This window comes from Marmota monax, unplaced genomic scaffold (genome assembly GCF_021218885.2).
Source record: "Marmota monax isolate L192 unplaced genomic scaffold, Marmota_monax_Labrador192_F-V1.1 WCK01_AAM20220418_F8-fsc00232, whole genome shotgun sequence".
NCBI classification, from domain to species: domain Eukaryota; kingdom Metazoa; phylum Chordata; class Mammalia; order Rodentia; family Sciuridae; genus Marmota; species Marmota monax.
Window position 1 is genome coordinate 504165 of NW_026695232.1, and position 9192 is coordinate 513356.

Genomic DNA, 9192 nt, shown 5'->3' on the forward strand with positions numbered 1-9192 from the left:
AAATTCTGTGTTGAGTCAGCTTTCAGAAAGATAGCAAGATAATTACAGATCAGAAACTTGAATCTACATAAAGAAATTAAAAGTGTTAAAAAAGAATGAAGGTAAAATACTTATTTTTATTTGATCTAATGAGTTGTTCAAAATAATAGTAGTGAAATTAGTAGCAGTAATGTTATAAGCTATATTTATACTCCCCATGAAGTGATATGGTATTGATTGAAAGAGGATTAGGCATAAATGTGTCTTGTAAACTCAAGGTCTATTCCTTGAAAGCAGTAATAATTAGAAGAAGAATGTATAATTCTACCAATTATCTACAAATCTTCGAAAAAATTAAGTCAGAGGAAACACTTTCTAACTCATTCTATGAGCTCAGAATAACACTAATAACACTAATATCAAAATCAGATAAAGATATTATATGAAATGAAAACTACAGGCCAATCTCTCATGAATATTGATACAAAAATCCTCAGCATAATATTAGCAAATTGGACATACCACAACCAAGTGGGTTTAAATCCAGGTATATTAGACTGGTTCAACATTTGACAATTAATGCAATCTGTCACATCAATAGGTTAAGGACAAAAAATTCCATTTAATTTTATCAATATAGAAGACTCTTAAGAAAATCAAATATTCATCTTAGCAAATACAAAAAAAGATACTACCCTGCATTTTATCAGATAATAATGGAATAAAATTAGAAATAAATTATAAAATAAAAAGTAGAAGCTACTCCAGCACCTGCAAACTAAACACTATTGAACGACAGATGGATAAGAGAAGACATTAGGGAGGAGATTAAAAAATATCTTAGAGGTAAATAAGAACTCTGATACAACTTATCAAAATCTCTAGAACACTATGACAGCAATGCTAAGAGGAAAGTTCATTATATTAAGCTCATTCATTAAAAGAAAAATCTACAACCAACCTGACTTTATATCTCAAAGCCCTAAAAAAAGAACTAACCAATACCAAAAGAAGCAGAAGACTGGAAATAAATTAGGCCTAAAATTAGGCCTAAAATCAGTGAAAATGAAATAGAAACAATTCAAAAAGAATGACTAAACAAAAAGCCATTTCTTTGAATAAATAAAATTGACAAACCCTTAGCTACCCTAATGAAAAGGAGAGAAAAAACTCAGATTACTAAAATTCGTGATGAAAAAGGAAATGTCACGACAAACACTATTGAAATACAGAAGACAATTAGAAACTATTTTGAAAATTTATGCTCCAGTAAAATAGAAAACCTCAAAGACACTTTCCCAAACTGAACTAGGAAGACATACACAACTTAAAAAGACGAATTTCAAGCAAGGAAATAAAAGACACCAAGAAAAGTGCAGGATCAGATGGAATCTCAGCCAAGTTCTACAAGATGTACAAAGAAGAATTAATACCAATATTCCTCAAATTATTCCATGAAATAGAAAAGGAAGGAACACAACCAAACTCATTCTACAAGACTGAAACCAAACAGACACAAAGAAAGAAAATTTCAGACCAATATCCCTGATGAACACAGATGCGAAAATTCAATAAAATTTTGGCAAATCACATACACAAATATATTTAAAAAATAGTGTGCCATGATCAAGTGGGATTTATTCCAGGGATGCAAGGTTGGTTCAACATACTAAAAATCAATAAATGTAATCATCATGCCAATACTTAAAAAACCATATGATTGTATCAATTGATACAGAGAAAGCATTTGACAAAATACTAGAAAAACTAGAGATAGTAGGAACAGTCCTCAACATTGTAAAAGCAATCTATGCTAAACCCAAGGCCAACATCATTCTAAATGGAGAAAAATCAGAAGCATTGCTTCTAAAAATGTAAACAAGACAGGGATGCCCTCTTTCACCACTTCTATTCAACATAGTCCTTGACACTCTAACCAGAGCAATTAGACTAAAGAAATTAAAGGAATACAACTAGGAAAAGAAGAACTCAAACTACCATTATTGAGATAACATTATTCTATACTTGGAAGATCCAAAAAATTCCACCAGAAAACTTCTAGAATTAATTAATTCAGCAAAGTAGCTGGATATAAAATCAATACTCATAAATCAAATGCAGTGTACATCAGTCATGAATCCTCTGAAGAGGAATTAGGAAAACTACCTCATTCACAATAGCCTCAAAAGAAAATACTTGGGCATTAACAAAAGAGGTGAAAGACCTCTACAATGAAAACTAAAGTACACTAAAGAAAGAAATTGAAGAAGACCTTAGAATATGGAAAGATCTCCCATGCTCTTAGATAGGCAGAATTAATATTATCAAAATGGCCATACTACCAAAAGCATTATACAGATTTAATGCAATTCTAGTCAAAATCCCAATGTTATTCTTCATAGAAATAGAAATGAAATTCACTTGGAAAAGTAAGAGATCCTGAAGAGTCAAAGCAATCCTTAGCAGGAAAAGTAAAACAGGAGGCATCACAGTACCAGACCTTAAACTATACTACAAAGCTATAGTAACAAAAATGGCATGGTATTGTCACCAAAATAGACATGTAGACCAATGGTACAGAATAGAAGACAAAGAGACAAACCCACATAAATGGTTATCTTATACTAGACAAAGGAGCCCAAAACACACATTGGGGAAAAAATAGCCTCTTCAACAAATGGTGCTGGCAGAACTAGAAACACATATACAGCAAAATGAAACTAACCCCTTATCTGTCACCATGCACAAAACTCAACTCAAAGTGGATCAAGGACCTAGGAATTAGACCACAGATCCTTCACCTAATAGAGGAAGAAGTAGGCCCAAATCTTCATCACATCAGATTAGGCCCCAACTTCCTTGACGAGACTCCTAAAGTGCAAGAAATAAATCAAGAATTAACAAATAGGATGGATTCAAACTAAAAAGCTTCTCAGCATAAGAAACAATCAATGAAGTGGAGAGAAGGACTATATATTTTTTAATATTTCATTTTTTTAGTTGTAATTAGATACAATACCTTTATTTTTATGTGGTGCTGAGGATGGAACCCAGAGCCTCACATGAGCTAGATGAGCTCTCTACTGCTGAGCCACAACCCCAGCCAGAGAAGGCCTACATTTTGAAAGCAAATTTTTGTCACATGCATATCAGAGCACTAATCTCTGGGATATATAAAAAAACTCAAAACACCTAAAAACAAACCATCCAATTAATAAATATGCTAAGAAGCTAAACAGACACTTCTCAGAAGATGAAACAATCCATCAACAAATATATGAAAAAATGTTCACCTCCAGTAATTAGAGAAATGCAAATCAAAACTACTCTAAGATTTCATCTCATTCCTGTCAGAATGGCCATTGTCAAGAACACAAGCAACAATAAGTGTCAGTGAGGATGTGGAGTAAAACACACACATTGCTGGTGGGAATGCAAATTGGTGCAGTCAATATGGAAAGCAGTCTGGAATCTTCTTAGAAAACTTGGAATGGACCCACCACTTGATCCAGCTATCCCACTCCTCGGTCTACACCCTAAAGACTTAAAAAACAGCATATTACAGTAACATAGCCACTTCAATGTTTATAGCAACACAATTTACAATTGCTAAATTGTCGAAGCAACCTAGATGCCCTTCAATAGATGAATGGATAAAGAATCTGTGGTACATACACACACAAGGGAATATTACTCAGCAATAAAAGAGAAGAAAATCATGGCATTGGCAGGCAAGTGGATGGAGTTGCAGAATATCAGGCTAAGTGAAGTAAACCAATCCCAAAAAAACAAAGGCCAAATGTTCTGATAAGTGGATGCTGACCCATATTATGATATGTGGGTGGGAATTGAGTAGGGGGGGCAGGAGAATGGTGGAATGAGACAAACATCATTACCCTAGGTACTGGTAGACTGCACATGTGGTACAACTCTGTATCATGTACAACCAGAGAAATGAAAAGTCGAGTTCCATTTGTGAATGAATTGAAATGCATTCTGCTATTTTACATGTGTAATGTTACATGTGTAACTAATTAGGACAAATTAAAAATTAATAGAAAAATCAAATATTAATGATAATCTTTCAGCAAATTAGGAGAAAGGACAATATTATTTCTTAACAATAAGGAAAATATACAAATACATATCAAAACATAAAAATTGTTCATATAAATAATATGTGTTTACATTAAAAGTAAATTTACATAAATGTTAACAATGTAATGCCTTGCTTATAAAATAAAAAATAGAAGTTATTTAAAATAGTAAAAAAAAAATAAGAAAAAATCCTACAGCTAACATCAGTACTTAATGATGAAAAAGTTTGCCCCTAAGGTTGACAAGAAGGCCAGAATGTGTCCTTTATAACCCCTATTTAACATCTTACTGAAAGTCCTATCTAATGCAATAAGAAAGAACTTACACATATTAAGAAATAAAATTTTATCTCCAGAAAATCCCAAGAAAAATTTCCTGAAACTAATATGTGAACATAGCAAAATTTCAGAATACAAAGTTGCTTTCCTATATATAGACAGTGAACAATTGGAATTTGACATTCAAAAAAAAAAAACATTACTTACATTAGCACCAAAATGAAAACAAAAATATAAATCTAACAAAGCACATTCAAGATCTATATGGGAAAATTATACAACTTTATTGAAGAAAATCAGAGAATCTCTAAATCAAATGGAGAATTATTCCATATTTGTGTATCAAAATATTATTGTAACTTTTCTATCTTAATCTTTCAAATCAACATAATTCCAATCAATACCTTAGCAAATTATTTTATAGACATGCATGGAATAATTCTAAAGTTTTAAAGGGAGAGCAAAGGAACCAGAAGAGCTACCACATAGCAAATTACAAAGTTAAAGGACTAACACTACTCAACTTCAAGATTTACTATAAAATTATAATAATCAAGACAATAGGATATTGGTGAAAGAAAAGAGAAATTAATCAATGGAATAAAATAGAGAGCCCAGAGATAGACCCACATAAGTATAGTCAACAGATCTTTGACAAGAAGCAAAGTTTGATAGAGGTGGAGATAAAGGTTCTTCAACTGGTGCCAGAATCTCAGCATATGCAGAAATACAGACACAGACTTTACACACTTCCCAAAACATTAAGTCAGAATGTAGACCTAAATATAAAATGCAAACTCCTAGGAGATAACAAAGAAGAAAATCTAGATGGTCTTGGGTTTGGCAATGAGTTTTTAAATACAACATTGAAAAGGTGACCCATGAAACGAAAGGTTAAGAATTTGGTCGTCGTTCAGATGAAAAAATTCTGCTCGCTCAAGACATTGGTGAGAGGATGAAAAGATATGAAATATTTGCAAAACATATATCTGATAGATAGCCAAAATTTACAAAGAACTAAAAAGTAAGGAAAGAAATCCCTCAATTTTAAATATGGTCACATATCTAAATAGATACCTCACCAAAGATATACATATGGAAAATCATACAGATGGCAAAGATGTTCATTCTCAATTACTAGGGAAATGCAAATTAAAACTAAATGAGATCCCACTACACCCCCATAAAACTGGAATTATCAAATTCTGGCTTAGACATAGAATGAAAGCAACTCTCATTCATTGTGGGTATGGATACAAAATGTTCTATCTACTTCAGAAGGCAGTTTGTATAAAACTAAACTACCTTACCATATGATCCAGCAATTATGCTTTTAGGTATTCATCCAAATGCACTGAAAACTTTATGTCCACACAGAAACCTGCACATAAATGCTCAAAACTGTTTTTTTCCTCTGTAATTACCAATGACTAAGCAATCAATATGTCTTTCAATAGACAAAGGGAAAAACAATGTGTGAAAGATCCATACAATGAAATATATTTAAAAACTGGATTTCCAAGCCACACAAAAAAGACATGGAAGATTTATTTTATTTTATTTTATTTAGAAACAGTAGCAGCTCACTTTGGAGGCTGGCTTTGAACTCAAGATCCTCCTGCCTCAGCCTCCCAAGCCACTGGGATTACAGGCATGTGCCACTGTGCTGGCATATGGAGAAATGTTAAAAGGGCATTACTAAGACAAAGAAGTTAATCTTAAAAGACCACATAACATTTTGAAAAGGCAAAACTATGGAGATCAGTGTAGCCAAGGGGAGAAGGAGGATGGGATAAGTTGGGGAAGATGGGATTTTTAAGGCAGTAGACAAGTTCTATTTTATATTAATATTGTGGATATACATGACATTATACATTTGTCAAAACCCACAATATATAAAGACTGACTCATTCCTAATATCTACTATGGACTTTAGTTAATATATCATGTTGGTTCATCAACTATAACTAGTGTGCCCCAGCAACATTAATAGGGAGTAAGGGAAAAAGGTATTTAAGCCAACGCTGTACTGTGCAATTTTCTAAAATCTAGAATTGTTCTAAAAATTCAAGTCAATTTTTTTAGTACATCACTCAAGTAAACAGTTGCAAATATACTATTAAATATAAACTGTGGGGCTTATACTGGAAATCTTAAAATAAATCATATACATATCTACATCTATATCTCTTTATATATTCTTGGCTTTCTTCTTTTTAGTCAAATTTCAAATGCTTTAACAAGTGCTTGGACATTTAGGTACTAACCTGAGGAACTAATAATATCTATCATCTTATAACTCTTGAAGTTTTGGCTCACTAATAGTATAAAGGGCAGTTTTCTATTATAGATTAGAAGCGGACAATGCTCTTTCTTACAACACTTGAAAATACTCTAATTTTTCAGGTTTTATTGGTTGTTCAGAACATTACAATGCTCTTGACATATCATATTTCATACATTTGATTCAAGTGGGTTATGAACTCCCATTTTTGCCACGTGTACAGATTGCAGAATCACATTGGTTACACATCCATGTTTATACATACTGCGATACTAGTGTCTGTTGTATTTTGCTGCCTTTCCTATCCCCTACTATCCCCCCTCCCCTCCCATCTTCTCTCTCTACCCCATCTACTGTAATTCATATTTCAATATTTCACCAGTTACTCCCATAGCGTTCTTTATTACAGAAAGGTAAGGTTCAGAGTGTGTGTTATGTCTACCACAGCGTCTCTTTACACTAAGTCCATCAGTCTGAAAGTTTTTATGACAATGAAAAATTTTATAACCATCTAGAAAATCATAGACTTATTGTTTTGCGTACTGTTATGTAATTTATGTTTGCTTGTTGTTTCCTCATGATTCAACACTCATAATCTATCTTTGTCAGGGATATAAGAGAAAGAATGTTTTCCTCATTGCATCTCATCAGGATTTTGATTTATTCCATTAACTTCTGATGTTTGCATTAGTCAGTTGATTAATAGGATGTTTCTGAGTGTTGAACCCAGGAACACTCCTCCCCTGAGCTCCATCCCACACCCTTTTTATTTTTTCATTTTATTTTTAAGACACGATCTTGCTAAGTTGCCCAGGCTGGCCTCAGATTTGCAATCTTCCTGCCTCAGCCTTTGGAGTAGCTAGGATTACAGGTATACACCCGCACACCTGCCTGACCAGTTGATTAAAGTGGTGTTGGTCAGGCTTTTCCATGGTAAAAGTGTACTTTTCCCCCTTGGTAATTAATAAGCATTTTGTGTGGAAGTGCTTTGAAACTCTGTAAGATTTCTACTCCTCTCCTAAATGTTGATGTCTTGTTTGTATCAGTGTGCCAAATAAACCGCCCAAAGAGCACAAAGTGTGGTTTCATGGTTTTGTTTCCATGAGCTATGTATTGATATCATTTTGTATCAATTTTATTAAGATCTAATTACATATAATAAAAGGTTGTTATTTTAAACATACAGTGGATGGGCTTTTAAGAATGTGCGCACCACTCCGATGAAGATATAGTTTTCATCACCTTAAAAGTTTTTCTTGTATTAATTTGCAGTCAACTTTGCCTTACTTAACCAGAGATCTGTTCTCTTTCAAAATACATTAATTTTGTACCTTCTAGAATTTTATAAGAAGAATCATAAAATATTTCTTAGATTTGCCCATGTTATTGCATACATCAATCTGTCATTCTTCATGGTTGCTTACTATTTCTAAGTATGGATTACTGTGATTTATCTACTCTCCTGTAGATGGACATTGTCCTACTTGGAAGCTACTTAGAATAAAATTGTATATACTTATGTTTTGTTCAGTAAGTGCTTATCAAACTTTATAAGACAGTGTCAAATTGTTTTCCAAAGAAGCTATAACATTTGTTATGCCCATCAGCATAAGTTCCAGTTGCCCCACAGCCTCATAAACAATTAGAACTGTCACCATTCTTGGTGAGTGTGTAGTATATCTCATTATGGCTTTAATTTGAATTTCTCTGATAAGTAACGATGTTGAGCATCTTTTCTTGGACATTTTGGTCATATGCACAATTTTTGGAAACCTTTATATGATTTTTGCCCAACCTTGTTGGGTTATATGCCTTTTTAAATACTGCATTTTACAGGTTCTTCATATACATACTGTGGTGAGTTTATATTTGTATAAATAAAAGACAAATCCTTACATCGATAGTTGCCAGATTGAAGAATATAAACTTTTGATAGATTACTAATTAGTCCTCTATTAGTCTCTATAGTGACTGTACCAATATATAATTACTTAACACTGTAGGACAGCAAAATACCAATGTTATACAGATCAAGTTACTTTTTAAATATTATATTATCTCTACTTGCTGTGTTTCTAAAAAATGTAGATACAACAAACTTGGAGTAGGATTCCTCTCACATTCTTTATTTCAGTGATTTTATCTATGTTGAAATGAAGAAATGTAGTAAGCTATTGGAACATTTTTCAGGACAAAAAATTAATGAAGAAACTATTATTGCTTTGGCAAGTTTCTGGTATGAAATAGTCAAAAACAAAAATTATGAGCTTACAACAATAACATGTCTGCTCTGGTTTGGGTAAGTATTCCCTAAAGGCCTGTTTGTCAAAGGGTTGGTCCCCATCCTATGGTGCTGTTGGGAGCTGGTGGGGCCTAGTAGAAGGTAGTTAGGCCACTGGAGGTGAACCCTTGAAGGGGGTATTGGGACCCTGGTCTTCTTTTCTCCCTTTGATTCTCTACTGTCATGAGATGAGCAGCTCACACTACCACATACTCCCTATGATAATATGCTACCTTACCACAGGCCAAAAAATAATGAGACCAACCAGTTAT